At 39.0% G+C, this 21631-nt stretch overlaps 3 long non-coding RNA genes across 3 annotated transcripts; all 3 read right to left on the reverse strand.

Annotated features, from left to right (window-relative positions):
• Positions 1–2648: 2648 nt before the first annotated feature.
• Positions 2649–3633, reverse strand: LOC142226219 (uncharacterized). Its single transcript, XR_012719632.1, has 2 exons — positions 3359–3633; positions 2649–3277 (listed from the first exon to the last, which is right to left on the reverse strand). It is a non-coding gene; the product is annotated as an uncharacterized LOC142226219 (long non-coding RNA).
• Positions 3634–8184: 4551 nt separating this feature from the next.
• LOC142226220 (uncharacterized) lies at positions 8185–10153 on the reverse strand. The gene is made up of 2 exons (XR_012719633.1): positions 9879–10153; positions 8185–9797 (listed from the first exon to the last, which is right to left on the reverse strand). It is a non-coding gene; the product is annotated as an uncharacterized LOC142226220 (long non-coding RNA).
• A 5534-nt stretch (positions 10154–15687) lies between these two features.
• Positions 15688–16490, reverse strand: LOC142226221 (uncharacterized). Its single transcript, XR_012719634.1, has 2 exons — positions 16398–16490; positions 15688–16316 (listed from the first exon to the last, which is right to left on the reverse strand). It is a non-coding gene; the product is annotated as an uncharacterized LOC142226221 (long non-coding RNA).
• Positions 16491–21631: the final 5141 nt, after the last annotated feature.

Genomic DNA, 21631 nt, shown 5'->3' on the forward strand with positions numbered 1-21631 from the left:
AACTGGTATTTCGTTATAGTAATATGTAAAACATTTTTGTATATTATCCTTTATCATAAATAGGATACAAATCAATATAATATTTTTAAAATACTAAGAGACTGATTAAAAAATGAATAAGATTAGTACGAAGTACTTGTATGTATATAAGAAAAACCAAAATATAAAATTGATACGGAATTTCAACTTGTATTCAAGCAATATTTTTAGTTCAAAACTAAAGGGGGAAATGTGTTTATATTCAAACAAGTATTTCAAAGAAATAAAATTTATTATGAATACAAACATATTTCTTACTTTAGTTTTATTTTATTTTTGTTATATATGTTTTATCTGGGAAAGAATCACTCGTAGATTAGGTTAGGTTAAAGTGGCAACCCGATTAAGTTTCAGGCTCACTTAAACTATTCAGTCCATTGTGATACCACATTTAACTAGAAGTACCTATTACATATGGGCACTTCTAGTTTTAGGCAGCGACCCGTTATAGCAGATACCAGAAGTAATATCTGACGTCTTGAGAACACTAGCATATCTAGTGTGCGGTTCAAGTTTAAATGGGGCCATATTTGCTTGGTGTCGTTACAACCCTTGCAATTCTCCCATAGAACATTTGCCATCGTGACATCCTTCTCACGCAGTAAGAGCTTACAGGTAGCCAAAGACATACCAACAGATTCTAGTTCCCCTGGAATATGTAAGGTAGTTTTCTTAGCCTTAGCCTTGCTAACTCATCTGCTTGACAGTTTCCCGGTATGTTCCTATGGCGAGGCACCCATATTAGGTGAATGTTGTACTGCTCAGCCATCTTGTTGAGAGATTCGCGGCAGTCGATGGCCGTTTTCGAGTTAAGGAACACAAAGCCCAAGGATTTTATTGCAGGTTGACTGTCTGAGTATATATTAATTCAAACATTTTTTGGAACATTACTTCTCAGCCAATTCGCCACCTGTCTTATTGATAATATTTCTGCCTGTAAAACACTACCGTGATTATGTAATCTTTTCCTTATTCGAAGTCCCAGATCTTTAGAATATACTCCGAAACCCACTTGTCCATCCAATTTGAAGCCATCATTCCCCGGGGTCTGTGTACACCACGCCTCACTGTTGGGAATTAGAGTTTCAAATTTTTTGTCGAAAAGTGGTTTCGCCAGAGTGTAATCCACTACGTTAGGCACATCTGGCATTATTTTGAGGACCGACTGTGACCGTACATTTTTTCCGACAACAGCGATAGCTCGCGCAACCGCACAGCCGTTGTTGCAGCTGACTGTTTGGCCAAAATGTCTAAAGGCAATAGATGCAGCATGACATTAGGGGAATTTGTTCCTGTCTTGCTGAATGCTTCTGAGATACACAAGCACGCCATATGGCTGAACTTTGTCTAAAATTGTCGGCTGGTGAAGTTCCGGCCACCAGACTACAACACCATATAACATTATGGGTCTAACCACTGTCGTGTATAGCCAATGCACAATTTTTGGTTTTAGTCCCCACTTTTTTCCTATTGCTTTTTGCACGAGTACAAAGCTAGCTTTTCTCGCTCTTTCTTCAATATTAAGCTTAAAGTTAAGCTTCCTGTCCAGAATAACGCCAAGGTATTTTGCACACTCAACAAAGGGAATTTCAATACCCCTTAAGGATATGGGCTTAACCGTGGGAGTTTTGTGATCTTTGCAGAACATGACAAATTCTGTCTTTGCAGGATTTACTCCAAACCCATTCTCTTTCACCCATTTCTCAGTAATCCGGAGGGCTCTCTGTATAACATCTCTGATTGTGGATGGGAATTTTCCCCTGACTGCTAGAGCCACATCGTCTGCGTATGCCACCACTTGTATCCTTTCTTTTTCTAGGGAAACCAGAAGGTTGTTTATGGAAACATTCCAAAGAAGAGGTGATAGAACTCCTCCTTGGGGAGTGCCTCTGTTCACATACCTTTGTATGTTATCTTGTCCTAGTGTGGCCGAAATACGTCTCCTCATTAGCAGTTCATCTAGCAGCCTAAGTATACCTGGATCAACATTCAGAGTTGCCAGTCCATTTAATATCGAGCTCGGATGGACGTTATTGAATGCCCCACGGTGTCTAGAAACGCCACGATTGTGTATTCATTGACAAATAGTGAGCTTTCAACAAAGCTGACTACTTCATGCAAAGCGGTCTCAATAGACCTGCCCTTCGAGTATGCATGCTGGCGTTTCGAGAGCCAACATGAATCGACGCTAGTTCTAAGATAAATGTGTATCATCCTCTCCAGAGTCTTAAGTAGGAATGAGGGTAAGCTGATTGATCGGAGATTTTTCCCGCTTTCGGTATGAAAACGACTTTTGTTTCCCTCCACTTTTCTGCAAAAAAAAAAAAAATTTTTAAAAAAATTAAATTTAAGTTTGATAATAATATAGATCATTACAAGGTAGATATAAGTACGTTGATGTACGATTATACTTATGCAATAAAATTAAGTGTGATTATATTATAAGGTAAATAAGGTTCAATATGATATATGTATTTGCATACATTTGAATGCACCTTTAGTTGTTATAGGCATGTATAAAGAAGTGTATGTATATGTGTGTAAAATTTGTCCGGTATGCGCAGCAATGATTAGATAGGTAAATAGTAGTTTATATGGGTATATTGTGCTCCTGGTGAGATGATTTACCGTTGAAGAGACAGGGTATGAGCGGTAACAGTAAGTGACGTAGCATTGTAGTGGTGACTGTCCTGCTATAATGTGGTTTTTTATACAAGTCAGGGTGTGTTAATTGTTAATTTCAACTTATTTCATTATTAATTTACTTGAATATTCATGGTGATAGTAGGTACATGTGTAAGGAGAGTCTAATGCATATTGGTACTGCCAGTTGGCATACTGGAATGACAGATATTAGGACAGTAGAGTATATAAGTTGTCTATATAGAATGAGATAAGTGCATGGAGTATAACTCACCTATTTTTGCGGTAGATAATGATCAGGTTGTGTAGAAAATTGGTAGTATTAGATTGGTATTGAAGTGGTTGTTGTGATGATACGGTAGGCATTGCTGCTATGATGGGTTAGTTGTTTGTTGGTTGATATATAGGTAAAAAATGGCCTGTGGTACTGTCTATACCTATGGAAGGATGGTGACTGTGTATATAATGAGATGTGCTTGTGGTTAGTGTGTATGTGGGATTTGATGTCTTTAGGTCGATATTACATTGTTGTGTGGGGCACGTCATCTGCTTGTTGAGGTTGGGATAGAAACAGCTTGTATATAGTAGATGTAGGCTGTATGAATTACACATATATATTATTACATTACGGTAGGAAATATATATATTGTAGATGGGTGCAGATGATCATACTCACTGTGTACAGGTATGGTCAACTGGATTGGGTGTATCTGTGGACTATTTGATGAAAGTGGTATTAGTGTACATTACGAACTTCCAGCCAGAGGGCACACTAGAATGATAGATATTTGGTCAGATGAGTATATAAGTTTTTCTATATTAGATGAGATAAGTGTCTGAGGTATAACTCACCTATATAGTGAAAGATAGTAATCAGTCTGTTTAGTATGTTATGATAGGCAGACTTACGTTGTTACTCATGACAAACGAATACTGTGTTACGATATAGGGTGGTCTGTTTTACTCTGTCGGATAGTGGATATTATAGTCTAGTATAGATTGTATGTCATTGTTGTTGGACCTGGTTGCCAGTAACTCATTAGGTAGATGAGAGTTAGTTTTGAGCAAATAATGCACACCGAGTCGTATTATCCGTGGTAATAATTGCACTTGGGTGGAGGTGATGCAGCTATAGCCCAAGTTCTCCAGGGTGGCACGTAATAGGGGTACATAGATATTTGTTGGTATAATGGTATCGGTAGTGGAGGGTATGCGTAACGGTACGATAGCTGAAGGATAAGAATGGTTATGTAATCGAACATGGTGACTTATGATACTATCTGGATTGTCACAGGCTGAGTTAGATATTGTAGGCAGAGCACCGTCACCAGCTAACACGAATACGGATGGACAGTCTGGGCATTTGAGTAGACCTATATTGGTCTGTGGATGGTGATCGCAGAGAGTAGGATCTATAGTTGATAGACTCATTTTTAGTCTAGTGAATAAGGAATTGCTTGTATGATAGGTAGGATCCCCTAGCTGGAGCTCTTTACATAGTACAGAAATCAATCTCCCGTAGTCTTCACATATGTAAGGTAATGAGTACCGGTATTGATGACTAATCAGTTGAGCAGACCCTAGGTTTCGCAGTTGTTTATATCTGTCGGAGCGTATGAGTGACGATTCAGGTTTGTTGGATGGTACATCCAACACATCAGATGGTATATATGTTGGTGCTAGGCAAGTGGATAGAATCCTTATCCTTGGTAGTATTCCCCCGAAAGTATTGCGGTGATCATGATGATTGCGTGATTTGGATACGGATTTACATTTCTGCAACTCTACGGTGATGATTTTTGATACAATATGTGATATGAAAGATATGGGATACATATTATTGGTAAAGATTCTTATAACGGTACGCAGATCTTCCAGGAGGAATTTATTTGTAGTACGATATAGTACTTTTCGTACATAATGGTTTAAGGTTGATTCCTTATGTGTTAACTTTGTGTTGCTTAGATTGTGACATACTCTATCACTGGTCATAGGCTTGCGATATAATGACGTATGTATACGATGAGATGTACGGTAGCATTGAATATCCAGGAAGTCGATGGCTCCCTTTACTGTAAAGCCATATATGTTGGTGGGTGTGTCTGGGATGTATTCATGATCTATGGTGAAGTTCAAAGAGGTGGCTTCACGTAATGCTTTTAACAGATTGTCTATTTGTTGCCCTGGTACATATAATAGTAAGTCATCTATGTATTTGAACCAATGCACTATTCCATTTGCTACAAAGATATTGTAGTAATGCATTTGTAGGCGGTGGTCCAAATATATGGTGGCTAGTAAGCCGGAGTCGCAGGCTCCTTGAGGTAGGCCCTGTACTTGATGGTACACTATGCCATTATGTGTGAATAAGATATATTCACTTAAACTGAACTTGGCACATGCCAACAAGAGTTCTGGGTCCATGGGACAGATTTTTTCGACTGACGGCAGTTTGAGGAAATGTTCTAGGGAGTTGAGGATATCTATCCTATTCATGTTTGGATACATGTTCTCTACGTCAATTTTTATGAATTTGTAGTTGGCACATTCCAATATTTCACGGAGTGTGGTTGCCACAATGTCTATATTGGTGACATTCTGTGGACACAGGAATTTTTTCATCATGTTTCCAAGTACATGGGTGATGATTTTTGCGATTGGGTAGGTATACCAGCCTCGTGTGCTGACTATAGGTCGGCAAGGTTGATCTACCTTATGGGTCTTAATGGTACCATACATGTATGGTAGATGAAGGGGCTGCTTGTTTAGTAGATGTATCATCTGCTGGTACTTATATGGATATGGTGTTGTGTGATTTTTTCGGTTGTGCTGCGGTGTACGCACATGATTTCGCCAGCTATCGCTTAGTTTTGATGACAGAGATGAATAACGTTTGTACCAAAGTTTCTTCAGTTGGGTGGCTCTGGCCAATGCGATGGGGGCATATTGGCCTGATGAGACCTGTTTCGATACCCAGGTATTCATTTTGGTGTAATAGTCAGTCTTGGGGATGAGCACCAGGCTCTTGGCTTTGTCGCTTTGGATCAAGATTACATCCTTATGCAGGGCCAAGAACTTGGAGGTTTTATGTGACATTAGCTGCAATTTTTTCTCTAAGGTATTGTATGGAGATACGGTGGCTTCTGACATATATGAGTAGATTGAATTCAGGTATTTACCTAAGGGTGATTTATAGTTACAGTGATTGTTGGGTGATATGAGAAAGATTTTGTTACCTAGCATGTAACATGGATCCATGGGTGGAGAGGCTTCTATGGAGAATTTGTCGAGGACTAGGAGTTGGTCCACATAGTCACCGAAACAAGGTCTGTTTGGTGGGGTGAATTTGGGACCGTAACTCAATAAGGTTGCTATATCGATGTCCAACATGTAATTGGTCAGGTTTTCGAAACCTCCGGGTACGGGTCGTAGATATGCTAGGCTGTCTGCTGGTGGTCCGTACAGGGGATGATCTAGGCTGAGATGACCTAGATATGTGCCGTTCTGAGGGGCGAAGGTCTGTGACTGAGAAGTCGAGGACTGGTGATGGTTCATGGCTGATGTCGGTAATGGTTCTATGGGTGAGTAATCTGAAGTAATCTGAAACCTGAAAACAACACCGTAGCCGCAATAAAAGAATTCGATAAATATTTGAACGAGAATTGTATTGATCATAAAATGGATCCATTAAAATGGTCTATTTTTTCAAGACTATACATTCATTCTCTAAAAAGGCTTTGAATAACCGCAACACCTGTTCCATGTGAGCGGATATTTTCTACAACAGGTTAAATAATTAGATACCGAAGAACTCATCTAAAGCCGTCAATGGCGGAAAACTGGTATTTCGTTATAGTAATATGTAAAACATTTTTGTATATTATCCTTTATCATAAATAGGATACAAATCAATATAATATTTTTAAAATACTAAGAGACTGATTAAAAAATGAATAAGATTAGTACGAAGTACTTGTATGTATATAAGAAAAACCAAAATATAAAATTGATACGGAATTTCAACTTGTATTCAAGCAATATTTTTAGTTCAAAACTAAAGGGGGAAATGTGTTTATATTCAAACAAGTATTTCAAAGAAATAAAATTTATTATGAATACAAACATATTTCTTACTTTAGTTTTATTTTATTTTTGTTATATATGTTTTATCTGGGAAAGAATCACTCGTAGATTAGGTTAGGTTAAAGTGGCAACCCGATTAAGTTTCAGGCTCACTTAAACTATTCAGTCCATTGTGATACCACATTTAACTAGAAGTACCTATTACATATGGGCACTTCTAGTTTTAGGCAGCGACCCGTTATAGCAGATACCAGAAGTAATATCTGACGTCTTGAGAACACTAGCATATCTAGTGTGCGGTTCAAGTTTAAATGGGGCCATATTTGCTTGGTGTCGTTACAACCCTTGCAATTCTCCCATAGAACATTTGCCATCGTGACATCCTTCTCACGCAGTAAGAGCTTACAGGTAGCCAAAGACATACCAACAGATTCTAGTTCCCCTGGAATATGTAAGGTAGTTTTCTTAGCCTTAGCCTTGCTAACTCATCTGCTTGACAGTTTCCCGGTATGTTCCTATGGCGAGGCACCCATATTAGGTGAATGTTGTACTGCTCAGCCATCTTGTTGAGAGATTCGCGGCAGTCGATGGCCGTTTTCGAGTTAAGGAACACAAAGCCCAAGGATTTTATTGCAGGTTGACTGTCTGAGTATATATTAATTCAAACATTTTTTGGAACATTACTTCTCAGCCAATTCGCCACCTGTCTTATTGATAATATTTCTGCCTGTAAAACACTACCGTGATTATGTAATCTTTTCCTTATTCGAAGTCCCAGATCTTTAGAATATACTCCGAAACCCACTTGTCCATCCAATTTGAAGCCATCATTCCCCGGGGTCTGTGTACACCACGCCTCACTGTTGGGAATTAGAGTTTCAAATTTTTTGTCGAAAAGTGGTTTCGCCAGAGTGTAATCCACTACGTTAGGCACATCTGGCATTATTTTGAGGACCGACTGTGACCGTACATTTTTTCCGACAACAGCGATAGCTCGCGCAACCGCACAGCCGTTGTTGCAGCTGACTGTTTGGCCAAAATGTCTAAAGGCAATAGATGCAGCATGACATTAAGGGAATTTGTTCCTGTCTTGCTGAATGCTTCTGAGATACACAAGCACGCCATATGGCTGAACTTTGTCTAAAATTGTCGGCTGGTGAAGTTCCGGCCACCAGACTACAACACCATATAACATTATGGGTCTAACCACTGTCGTGTATAGCCAATGCACAATTTTTGGTTTTAGTCCCCACTTTTTTCCTATTGCTTTTTGCACGAGTACAAAGCTAGCTTTTCTCGCTCTTTCTTCAATATTAAGCTTAAAGTTAAGCTTCCTGTCCAGAATAACGCCAAGGTATTTTGCACACTCAACAAAGGGAATTTCAATACCCCTTAAGGATATGGGCTTAACCGTGGGAGTTTTGTGATCTTTGCAGAACATGACAAATTCTGTCTTTGCAGGATTTACTCCAAACCCATTCTCTTTCACCCATTTCTCAGTAATCCGGAGGGCTCTCTGTATAACATCTCTGATTGTGGATGGGAATTTTCCCCTGACTGCTAGAGCCACATCGTCTGCGTATGCCACCACTTGTATCCTTTCTTTTTCTAGGGAAACCAGAAGGTTGTTTATGGAAACATTCCAAAGAAGAGGTGATAGAACTCCTCCTTGGGGAGTGCCTCTGTTCACATACCTTTGTATGTTATCTTGTCCTAGTGTGGCCGAAATACGTCTCCTCATTAGCAGTTCATCTAGCAGCCTAAGTATACCTGGATCAACATTCAGAGTTGCCAGTCCATTTAATATCGAGCTCGGATGGACGTTATTGAATGCCCCACGGTGTCTAGAAACGCCACGATTGTGTATTCATTGACAAATAGTGAGCTTTCAACAAAGCTGACTACTTCATGCAAAGCGGTCTCAATAGACCTGCCCTTCGAGTATGCATGCTGGCGTTTCGAGAGCCAACATGAATCGACGCTAGTTCTAAGATAAATGTGTATCATCCTCTCCAGAGTCTTAAGTAGGAATGAGGGTAAGCTGATTGATCGGAGATTTTTCCCGCTTTCGGTATGAAAACGACTTTTGTTTCCCTCCACTTTTCTGCAAAAAAAAAAAAAAATTTTTAAAAAAATTAAATTTAAGTTTGATAATAATATAGATCATTACAAGGTAGATATAAGTACGTTGATGTACGATTATACTTATGCAATAAAATTAAGTGTGATTATATTATAAGGTAAATAAGGTTCAATATGATATATGTATTTGCATACATTTGAATGCACCTTTAGTTGTTATAGGCATGTATAAAGAAGTGTATGTATATGTGTGTAAAATTTGTCCGGTATGCGCAGCAATGATTAGATAGGTAAATAGTAGTTTATATGGGTATATTGTGCTCCTGGTGAGATGATTTACCGTTGAAGAGACAGGGTATGAGCGGTAACAGTAAGTGACGTAGCATTGTAGTGGTGACTGTCCTGCTATAATGTGGTTTTTTATACAAGTCAGGGTGTGTTAATTGTTAATTTCAACTTATTTCATTATTAATTTACTTGAATATTCATGGTGATAGTAGGTACATGTGTAAGGAGAGTCTAATGCATATTGGTACTGCCAGTTGGCATACTGGAATGACAGATATTAGGACAGTAGAGTATATAAGTTGTCTATATAGAATGAGATAAGTGCATGGAGTATAACTCACCTATTTTTGCGGTAGATAATGATCAGGTTGTGTAGAAAATTGGTAGTATTAGATTGGTATTGAAGTGGTTGTTGTGATGATACGGTAGGCATTGCTGCTATGATGGGTTAGTTGTTTGTTGGTTGATATATAGGTAAAAAATGGCCTGTGGTACTGTCTATACCTATGGAAGGATGGTGACTGTGTATATAATGAGATGTGCTTGTGGTTAGTGTGTATGTGGGATTTGATGTCTTTAGGTCGATATTACATTGTTGTGTGGGGCACGTCATCTGCTTGTTGAGGTTGGGATAGAAACAGCTTGTATATAGTAGATGTAGGCTGTATGAATTACACATATATATTATTACATTACGGTAGGAAATATATATATTGTAGATGGGTGCAGATGATCATACTCACTGTGTACAGGTATGGTCAACTGGATTGGGTGTATCTGTGGACTATTTGATGAAAGTGGTATTAGTGTACATTACGAACTTCCAGCCAGAGGGCACACTAGAATGATAGATATTTGGTCAGATGAGTATATAAGTTTTTCTATATTAGATGAGATAAGTGTCTGAGGTATAACTCACCTATATAGTGAAAGATAGTAATCAGTCTGTTTAGTATGTTATGATAGGCAGACTTACGTTGTTACTCATGACAAACGAATACTGTGTTACGATATAGGGTGGTCTGTTTTACTCTGTCGGATAGTGGATATTATAGTCTAGTATAGATTGTATGTCATTGTTGTTGGACCTGGTTGCCAGTAACTCATTAGGTAGATGAGAGTTAGTTTTGAGCAAATAATGCACACCGAGTCGTATTATCCGTGGTAATAATTGCACTTGGGTGGAGGTGATGCAGCTATAGCCCAAGTTCTCCAGGGTGGCACGTAATAGGGGTACATAGATATTTGTTGGTATAATGGTATCGGTAGTGGAGGGTATGCGTAACGGTACGATAGCTGAAGGATAAGAATGGTTATGTAATCGAACATGGTGACTTATGATACTATCTGGATTGTCACAGGCTGAGTTAGATATTGTAGGCAGAGCACCGTCACCAGCTAACACGAATACGGATGGACAGTCTGGGCATTTGAGTAGACCTATATTGGTCTGTGGATGGTGATCGCAGAGAGTAGGATCTATAGTTGATAGACTCATTTTTAGTCTAGTGAATAAGGAATTGCTTGTATGATAGGTAGGATCCCCTAGCTGGAGCTCTTTACATAGTACAGAAATCAATCTCCCGTAGTCTTCACATATGTAAGGTAATGAGTACCGGTATTGATGACTAATCAGTTGAGCAGACCCTAGGTTTCGCAGTTGTTTATATCTGTCGGAGCGTATGAGTGACGATTCAGGTTTGTTGGATGGTACATCCAACACATCAGATGGTATATATGTTGGTGCTAGGCAAGTGGATAGAATCCTTATCCTTGGTAGTATTCCCCCGAAAGTATTGCGGTGATCATGATGATTGCGTGATTTGGATACGGATTTACATTTCTGCAACTCTACGGTGATGATTTTTGATACAATATGTGATATGAAAGATATGGGATACATATTATTGGTAAAGATTCTTATAACGGTACGCAGATCTTCCAGGAGGAATTTATTTGTAGTACGATATAGTACTTTTCGTACATAATGGTTTAAGGTTGATTCCTTATGTGTTAACTTTGTGTTGCTTAGATTGTGACATACTCTATCACTGGTCATAGGCTTGCGATATAATGACGTATGTATACGATGAGATGTACGGTAGCATTGAATATCCAGGAAGTCGATGGCTCCCTTTACTGTAAAGCCATATATGTTGGTGGGTGTGTCTGGGATGTATTCATGATCTATGGTGAAGTTCAAAGAGGTGGCTTCACGTAATGCTTTTAACAGATTGTCTATTTGTTGCCCTGGTACATATAATAGTAAGTCATCTATGTATTTGAACCAATGCACTATTCCATTTGCTACAAAGATATTGTAGTAATGCATTTGTAGGCGGTGGTCCAAATATATGGTGGCTAGTAAGCCGGAGTCGCAGGCTCCTTGAGGTAGGCCCTGTACTTGATGGTACACTATGCCATTATGTGTGAATAAGATATATTCACTTAAACTGAACTTGGCACATGCCAACAAGAGTTCTGGGTCCATGGGACAGATTTTTTCGACTGACGGCAGTTTGAGGAAATGTTCTAGGGAGTTGAGGATATCTATCCTATTCATGTTTGGATACATGTTCTCTACGTCAATTTTTATGAATTTGTAGTTGGCACATACCAATATTTCACGGAGTGTGGTTGCCACAATGTCTATATTGGTGACATTCTGTGGACACAGGAATTTTTTCATCATGTTTCCAAGTACATGGGTGATGATTTTTGCGATTGGGTAGGTATACCAGCCTCGTGTGCTGACTATAGGTCGGCAAGGTTGATCTACCTTATGGGTCTTAATGGTACCATACATGTATGGTAGATGAAGGGGCTGCTTGTTTAGTAGATGTATCATCTGCTGGTACTTATATGGATATGGTGTTGTGTGATTTTTTCGGTTGTGCTGCGGTGTACGCACATGATTTCGCCAGCTATCGCTTAGTTTTGATGACAGAGATGAATAACGTTTGTACCAAAGTTTCTTCAGTTGGGTGGCTCTGGCCAATGCGATGGGGGCATATTGGCCTGATGAGACCTGTTTCGATACCCAGGTATTCATTTTGGTGTAATAGTCAGTCTTGGGGATGAGCACCAGGCTCTTGGCTTTGTCGCTTTGGATCAAGATTACATCCTTATGCAGGGCCAAGAACTTGGAGGTTTTATGTGACATTAGCTGCAATTTTTTCTCTAAGGTATTGTATGGAGATACGGTGGCTTCTGACATATATGAGTAGATTGAATTCAGGTATTTACCTAAGGGTGATTTATAGTTACAGTGATTGTTGGGTGATATGAGAAAGATTTTGTTACCTAGCATGTAACATGGATCCATGGGTGGAGAGGCTTCTATGGAGAATTTGTCGAGGACTAGGAGTTGGTCCACATAGTCACCGAAACAAGGTCTGTTTGGTGGGGTGAATTTGGGACCGTAACTCAATAAGGTTGCTATATCGATGTCCAACATGTAATTGGTCAGGTTTTCGAAACCTCCGGGTACGGGTCGTAGATATGCTAGGCTGTCTGCTGGTGGTCCGTACAGGGGATGATCTAGGCTGAGATGACCTAGATATGTGCCGTTCTGAGGGGCGAAGGTCTGTGACTGAGAAGTCGAGGACTGGTGATGGTTCATGGCTGATGTCGGTAATGGTTCTATGGGTGAGTAATCTGAAGTAATCTGAAACCTGAAAACAACACCGTAGCCGCAATAAAAGAATTCGATAAATATTTGAACGAGAATTGTATTGATCATAAAATGGATCCATTAAAATGGTCTATTTTTTCAAGACTATACATTCATTCTCTAAAAAGGCTTTGAATAACCGCAACACCTGTTCCATGTGAGCGGATATTTTCTACAACAGGTTAAATAATTAGATACCGAAGAACTCATCTAAAGCCGTCAATGGCGGAAAACTGGTATTTCGTTATAGTAATATGTAAAACATTTTTGTATATTATCCTTTATCATAAATAGGATACAAATCAATATAATATTTTTAAAATACTAAGAGACTGATTAAAAAATGAATAAGATTAGTACGAAGTACTTGTATGTATATAAGAAAAACCAAAATATAAAATTGATACGGAATTTCAACTTGTATTCAAGCAATATTTTTAGTTCAAAACTAAAGGGGGAAATGTGTTTATATTCAAACAAGTATTTCAAAGAAATAAAATTTATTATGAATACAAACATATTTCTTACTTTAGTTTTATTTTATTTTTGTTATATATGTTTTATCTGGGAAAGAATCACTCGTAGATTAGGTTAGGTTAAAGTGGCAACCCGATTAAGTTTCAGGCTCACTTAAACTATTCAGTCCATTGTGATACCACATTTAACTAGAAGTACCTATTACATATGGGCACTTCTAGTTTTAGGCAGCGACCCGTTATAGCAGATACCAGAAGTAATATCTGACGTCTTGAGAACACTAGCATATCTAGTGTGCGGTTCAAGTTTAAATGGGGCCATATTTGCTTGGTGTCGTTACAACCCTTGCAATTCTCCCATAGAACATTTGCCATCGTGACATCCTTCTCACGCAGTAAGAGCTTACAGGTAGCCAAAGACATACCAACAGATTCTAGTTCCCCTGGAATATGTAAGGTAGTTTTCTTAGCCTTAGCCTTGCTAACTCATCTGCTTGACAGTTTCCCGGTATGTTCCTATGGCGAGGCACCCATATTAGGTGAATGTTGTACTGCTCAGCCATCTTGTTGAGAGATTCGCGGCAGTCGATGGCCGTTTTCGAGTTAAGGAACACAAAGCCCAAGGATTTTATTGCAGGTTGACTGTCTGAGTATATATTAATTCAAACATTTTTTGGAACATTACTTCTCAGCCAATTCGCCACCTGTCTTATTGATAATATTTCTGCCTGTAAAACACTACCGTGATTATGTAATCTTTTCCTTATTCGAAGTCCCAGATCTTTAGAATATACTCCGAAACCCACTTGTCCATCCAATTTGAAGCCATCATTCCCCGGGGTCTGTGTACACCACGCCTCACTGTTGGGAATTAGAGTTTCAAATTTTTTGTCGAAAAGTGGTTTCGCCAGAGTGTAATCCACTACGTTAGGCACATCTGGCATTATTTTGAGGACCGACTGTGACCGTACATTTTTTCCGACAACAGCGATAGCTCGCGCAACCGCACAGCCGTTGTTGCAGCTGACTGTTTGGCCAAAATGTCTAAAGGCAATAGATGCAGCATGACATTAGGGGAATTTGTTCCTGTCTTGCTGAATGCTTCTGAGATACACAAGCACGCCATATGGCTGAACTTTGTCTAAAATTGTCGGCTGGTGAAGTTCCGGCCACCAGACTACAACACCATATAACATTATGGGTCTAACCACTGTCGTGTATAGCCAATGCACAATTTTTGGTTTTAGTCCCCACTTTTTTCCTATTGCTTTTTGCACGAGTACAAAGCTAGCTTTTCTCGCTCTTTCTTCAATATTAAGCTTAAAGTTAAGCTTCCTGTCCAGAATAACGCCAAGGTATTTTGCACACTCAACAAAGGGAATTTCAATACCCCTTAAGGATATGGGCTTAACCGTGGGAGTTTTGTGATCTTTGCAGAACATGACAAATTCTGTCTTTGCAGGATTTACTCCAAACCCATTCTCTTTCACCCATTTCTCAGTAATCCGGAGGGCTCTCTGTATAACATCTCTGATTGTGGATGGGAATTTTCCCCTGACTGCTAGAGCCACATCGTCTGCGTATGCCACCACTTGTATCCTTTCTTTTTCTAGGGAAACCAGAAGGTTGTTTATGGAAACATTCCAAAGAAGAGGTGATAGAACTCCTCCTTGGGGAGTGCCTCTGTTCACATACCTTTGTATGTTATCTTGTCCTAGTGTGGCCGAAATACGTCTCCTCATTAGCAGTTCATCTAGCAGCCTAAGTATACCTGGATCAACATTCAGAGTTGCCAGTCCATTTAATATCGAGCTCGGATGGACGTTATTGAATGCCCCACGGTGTCTAGAAACGCCACGATTGTGTATTCATTGACAAATAGTGAGCTTTCAACAAAGCTGACTACTTCATGCAAAGCGGTCTCAATAGACCTGCCCTTCGAGTATGCATGCTGGCGTTTCGAGAGCCAACATGAATCGACGCTAGTTCTAAGATAAATGTGTATCATCCTCTCCAGAGTCTTAAGTAGGAATGAGGGTAAGCTGATTGATCGGAGGTTTTTCCCGCTTTCGGTATGAAAACGACTTTTGTTTCCCTCCACTTTTCTGCAAAAAAAAAAAAATTTAAAAAAAAAATTAAATTTAAGTTTGATAATAATATAGATCATTACAAGGTAGATATAAGTACGTTGATGTACGATTATACTTATGCAATAAAATTAAGTGTGATTATATTATAAGGTAAATAAGGTTCAATATGATATATGTATTTGCATACATTTGAATGCACCTTTAGTTGTTATAGGCATGTATAAAGAAGTGTATGTATATGTGTGTAAAATTTGTCCGGTATGCGCAGCAATGATTAGATAGGTAAATAGTAGTTTATATGGGTATATTGTGCTCCTGGTGAGATGATTTACCGTTGAAGAGACAGGGTATGAGCGGTAACAGTAAGTGACGTAGCATTGTAGTGGTGACTGTCCTGCTATAATGTGGTTTTTTATACAAGTCAGGGTGTGTTAATTGTTAATTTCAACTTATTTCATTATTAATTTACTTGAATATTCATGGTGATAGTAGGTACATGTGTAAGGAGAGTCTAATGCATATTGGTACTGCCAGTTGGCATACTGGAATGACAGATATTAGGACAGTAGAGTATATAAGTTGTCTATATAGAATGAGATAAGTGCATGGAGTATAACTCACCTATTTTTGCGGTAGATAATGATCAGGTTGTGTAGAAAATTGGTAGTATTAGATTGGTATTGAAGTGGTTGTTGTGATGATACGGTAGGCATTGCTGCTATGATGGGTTAGTTGTTTGTTGGTTGATATATAGGTAAAAAATGGCCTGTGGTACTGTCTATACCTATGGAAGGATGGTGACTGTGTATATAATGAGATGTGCTTGTGGTTAGTGTGTATGTGGGATTTGATGTCTTTAGGTCGATATTACATTGTTGTGTGGGGCACGTCATCTGCTTGTTGAGGTTGGGATAGAAACAGCTTGTATATAGTAGATGTAGGCTGTATGAATTACACATATATATTATTACATTACGGTAGGAAATATATATATTGTAGATGGGTGCAGATGATCATACTCACTGTGTACAGGTATGGTCAACTGGATTGGGTGTATCTGTGGACTATTTGATGAAAGTGGTATTAGTGTACATTACGAACTTCCAGCCAGAGGGCACACTAGAATGATAGATATTTGGTCAGATGAGTATATAAGTTTTTCTATATTAGATGAGATAAGTGTCTGAGGTATAACTCACCTATATAGTGACAGATAGTAATCAGTCTGTTTAGTATGTTATGATAGGCAGACTTACGTTGTTACTCATGACAAACGAATACTGTGTTACGATATAGGGTGGCCTGTTTTACTCTGTCGGATAGTGGATATTATAGTCTAGTATAGATTGTATGTCATTGTTGTTGGACCTGGTTGCCAGTAACTCATTAGGTAGATGAGAGTTAGTTTTGAGCAAATAATGCACACCGAGTCGTATTATCCGTGGTAATAATTGCACTTGGGTGGAGGTGATGCAGCTATAGCCCAAGTTCTCCAGGGTGGCACGTAATAGGGGTACATAGATATTTGTTGGTATAATGGTATCGGTAGTGGAGGGTATGCGTAACGGTACGATAGCTGAAGGATAAGAATGGTTATGTAATCGAACATGGTGACTTATGATACTATCTGGATTGTCACAGGCTGAGTTAGATATTGTAGGCAGAGCACCGTCACCAGCTAACACGAATACGGATGGACAGTCTGGGCATTTGAGTAGACCTATATTGGTCTGTGGATGGTGATCGCAGAGAGTAGGATCTATAGTTGATAGACTCATTTTTAGTCTAGTGAATAAGGAATTGCTTGTATGATAGGTAGGATCCCCTAGCTGGAGCTCTTTACATAGTACAGAAATCAATCTCCCGTAGTCTTCACATATGTAAGGTAATGAGTACCGGTATTGATGACTAATCAGTTGAGCAGACCCTAGGTTTCGCAGTTGTTTATATCTGTCGGAGCGTATGAGTGACGATTCAGGTTTGTTGGATGGTACATCCAACACATCAGATGGTATATATGTTGGTGCTAGGCAAGTGGATAGAATCCTTATCCTTGGTAGTATTCCCCCGAAAGTATTGCGGTGATCATGATGATTGCGTGATTTGGATACGGATTTACATTTCTGCAACTCTACGGTGATGATTTTTGATACAATATGTGATATGAAAGATATGGGATACATATTATTGGTAAAGATTCTTATAACGGTACGCAGATCTTCCAGGAGGAATTTATTTGTAGTACGATATAGTACTTTTCGTACATAATGGTTTAAGGTTGATTCCTTATGTGTTAACTTTGTGTTGCTTAGATTGTGACATACTCTATCACTGGTCATAGGCTTGCGATATAATGACGTATGTATACGATGAGATGTACGGTAGCATTGAATATCCAGGAAGTCGATGGCTCCCTTTACTGTAAAGCCATATATGTTGGTGGGTGTGTCTGGGATGTATTCATGATCTATGGTGAAGTTCAAAGAGGTGGCTTCACGTAATGCTTTTAACAGATTGTCTATTTGTTGCCCTGGTACATATAATAGTATGTCATCTATGTATTTGAACCAATGCACTATTCCATTTGCTACAAAGATATTGTAGTAATGCATTTGTAGGCGGTGGTCCAAATATATGGTGGCTAGTAAGCCGGAGTCGCAGGCTCCTTGAGGTAGGCCCTGTACTTGATGGTACACTATGCCATTATGTGTGAATAAGATATATTCACTTAAACTGAACTTGGCACATGCCAACAAGAGTTCTGGGTCCATGGGACAGATTTTTTCGACTGACGGCAGTTTGAGGAAATGTTCTAGGGAGTTGAGGATATCTATCCTATTCATGTTTGGATACATGTTCTCTACGTCAATTTTTATGAATTTGTAGTTGGCACATACCAATATTTCACGGAGTGTGGTTGCCACAATGTCTATATTGGTGACATTCTGTGGACACAGGAATTTTTTCATCATGTTTCCAAGTACATGGGTGATGATTTTTGCGATTGGGTAGGTATACCAGCCTCGTGTGCTGACTATAGGTCGGCAAGGTTGATCTACCTTATGGGTCTTAATGGTACCATACATGTATGGTAGATGAAGGGGCTGCTTGTTTAGTAGATGTATCATCTGCTGGTACTTATATGGATATGGTGTTGTGTGATTTTTTCGGTTGTGCTGCGGTGTACGCACATGATTTCGCCAGCTATCGCTTAGTTTTGATGACAGAGATGAATAACGTTTGTACCAAAGTTTCTTCAGTTGGGTGGCTCTGGCCAATGCGATGGGGGCATATTGGCCTGATGAGACCTGTTTCGATACCCAGGTATTCATTTTGGTGTAATAGTCAGTCTTGGGGATGAGCACCAGGCTCTTGGCTTTGTCGCTTTGGATCAAGATTACATCCTTATGCAGGGCCAAGAACTTGGAGGTTTTATGTGACATTAGCTGCAATTTTTTCTCTAAGGTATTGTATGGAGATACGGTGGCTTCTGACATATATGAGTAGATTGAATTCAGGTATTTACCTAAGGGTGATTTATAGTTACAGTGATTGTTGGGTGATATGAGAAAGATTTTGTTACCTAGCATATAACATGGATCCATGGGTGGAGAGGCTTCTATGGAGAATTTGTCGAGGACTAGGAGTTGGTCCACATAGTCACCGAAACTAGGTCTGTTTGGTGGGGTGAATTTGGGACCGTAACTCAATAAGGTTGCTATATCGATGTCCAACATGTAATTGGTCAGGTTTTCGAAACCTCCGGGTACGGGTCGTAGATATGCTAGGCTGTCTGCTGGTGGTCCGTACAGGGGATGATCTAGGCTGAGATGACCTAGATATGTGCCGTTCTGAGGGGCGAAGGTCTGTGACTGAGAAGTCGAGGACTGGTGATGGTTCATGGCTGATGTCGGTAATGGTTTCATGGGTGAGTCTAAGTGTGCGGGGGTTGATGCCTCGCGCCAGATGAGATCTTGTATGGAGGGTATACTACGGAAAACAGATAGATTTTCTTCCCATTCGACGATGGGTTGGCCTGGAGAATGGAGTACGAGGCCAGTGATATGAAGACATGTGTGATCATAGTTGATGGTCAGTATATGTTGTTTGGTATGAAGCTTGATGTAGGTGGTCAGATGTTTGAAGTTAGATGTTTTGAATGTGAAAGCCTCATCATAGTGAGGATATAGAAAGGGACAGATGTCGATGTCATAAGATTCGAGTAGCCCAGATGGTAGTTTTCCACTAGGTATATTTAGACCATACAGTAGGATGTGGTGACTGTAGGTTATGGTTTTTGAGATTTTTCTGGGCAGATTGCCGGCACACATTATGGAGCGTATTCGCATCACATTTTTTTATATGTATAATCCTCTTTCGGTATGAAAACGACTTTTGTTTCCCTCCACTTTTCTGCAATTTATGCTAAGGTTATACATCCTTTATATACCACCGTCAACCATTGGATAATTCTTTCAGTCACTGCTTGTAACTCCGCCGGAGTAATTCCATCAGGTCCGGGGTATTTGAATAATTAAATAGCGTTAAATAGCTTTGGGCCATTTAACGCCCATTTTATTCTGTATTCCGATACAATTTCCTCGATAGGAAATGGCCGGTGAGCCACTGTGGCACCGCAAGAATATGGTTCAACCGTCTGATTTCCAGGAAAATGTGTGTCCAATAGTACCTCCAGCGTCTCCCCATTGGACGTTGTCCAATTGCCCTCCTATGTTTTAATGAAACCTGGGGAGCGGAGATAGTGGATGCTAGTACCTTCCGTAGTCTGGAATCCTCGGACGTATTCTCAATACTGCTGCAGTAATCGTTTCAAGAGTTATGCTAAGCCTTTCTCAGTTCTCGCTTTTATCCTCTCATATTCTTCTTATAAGCGTCCCAATCCTCAGGAGCTCTGGTGGACTTTGCTTTGTTAAAGAGCTGCCTGCAAGATTTCCTCATATTACTTAACTCCGTAGACCACCATGACTAATGTTTCTAGTTTCCAACATGAAACTATTTCATTTTATTATTTATTTTAAAATTCATTTTAGCTTATATTTTGTAGTTTTCCAAATGAAAATATTTCATTTTAGCATTTATTTTAAAATTTACTTTATTTAATTCATATGGTTTAAACATCCTCAACGAAAGAAAAAAATAAAACTGACTCATTAATTCATCAGTCAATAACTTAAATACTAAAGTAGCAAGATAAAAATAAAATATATACAAGTAGTGGTGAGAGTGGAGCCAAACTAAAGTAGTATACAAGTCTTAGTGAGTTTGGATCTACAAAAACTAAAATTCTATTAGGAAGAGTGAATGTGTGTTTGTGTTTGTAAGAATATTATAAATGTGAGAATGTAATACATGTGAGAGAGAGTATAAAAATGAGAGAGACTAAAGTTAAATATAAAACCAGTTTTGAGAATTAGTATCCACATTAACAAATACAACATAATTTGTATTAAAATTAGATATATATTATGTAAAAGTGGATACATGTAAAAACTAAATATATAAATAATGACATTAACAATGTATTATTTCACCCATGGTGGTCGATTTTCCCCCTTGGCTTCCCTCTAGGGCATGCAGCAAACTACCAGGTTAGTATACAAAATAAACTCTATTAGCGTCTCTCCCCTTGCATTAGTATCACTACTTCCCCAAATACTATGATGTGCATTTGCATCGCATCCCATAATGAGTTTTGTCTTTGTTTTCAGTGACTGCTCAAGTAAGGTCTTGACGGAACATGGAAGCATCTCCCTATCATGTCCCATGTAGACCGAAGATACCCAATATTTGCATTTAACCATTTCTAAACTGGCAACGACAGTGTACGCATTAGGTTAGGTTAAAGTGGCAGCCCGATTAAATTTCAGGCTCACTTAGACTATTCAGTCCGTTGTGATACCACATTTAACTAAAAGTACCTATTACATATGGGCACTTCTAGTCTTAACCACTGAACCTTCTCTATTATTTACTTTTGTGGAACCAACCAGATTGCTCCAAAAACATTAACAAACTGCTTAAGTTAACGTTTTCTTGGTCAGCCAGTAATCTAAAGCTATATGTATGCATTGCACATTGAAGGAAGCAGAAACAAGTTAAGCTCGTTTTTAGCAATTATACAGGCTCGATTTATATCTTTACCATAATACCGGTAAAGTTTAAAACCCGGAGTGCTCAATTCGCAGATCTTGTTCTTATATATGTATGGTTTTTGAATAAGAACTATATCTATGTCT

This window comes from Haematobia irritans, chromosome 2 (genome assembly GCF_050003625.1).
Source record: "Haematobia irritans isolate KBUSLIRL chromosome 2, ASM5000362v1, whole genome shotgun sequence".
Classification (NCBI taxonomy): Eukaryota; Metazoa; Arthropoda; class Insecta; order Diptera; family Muscidae; genus Haematobia; species Haematobia irritans.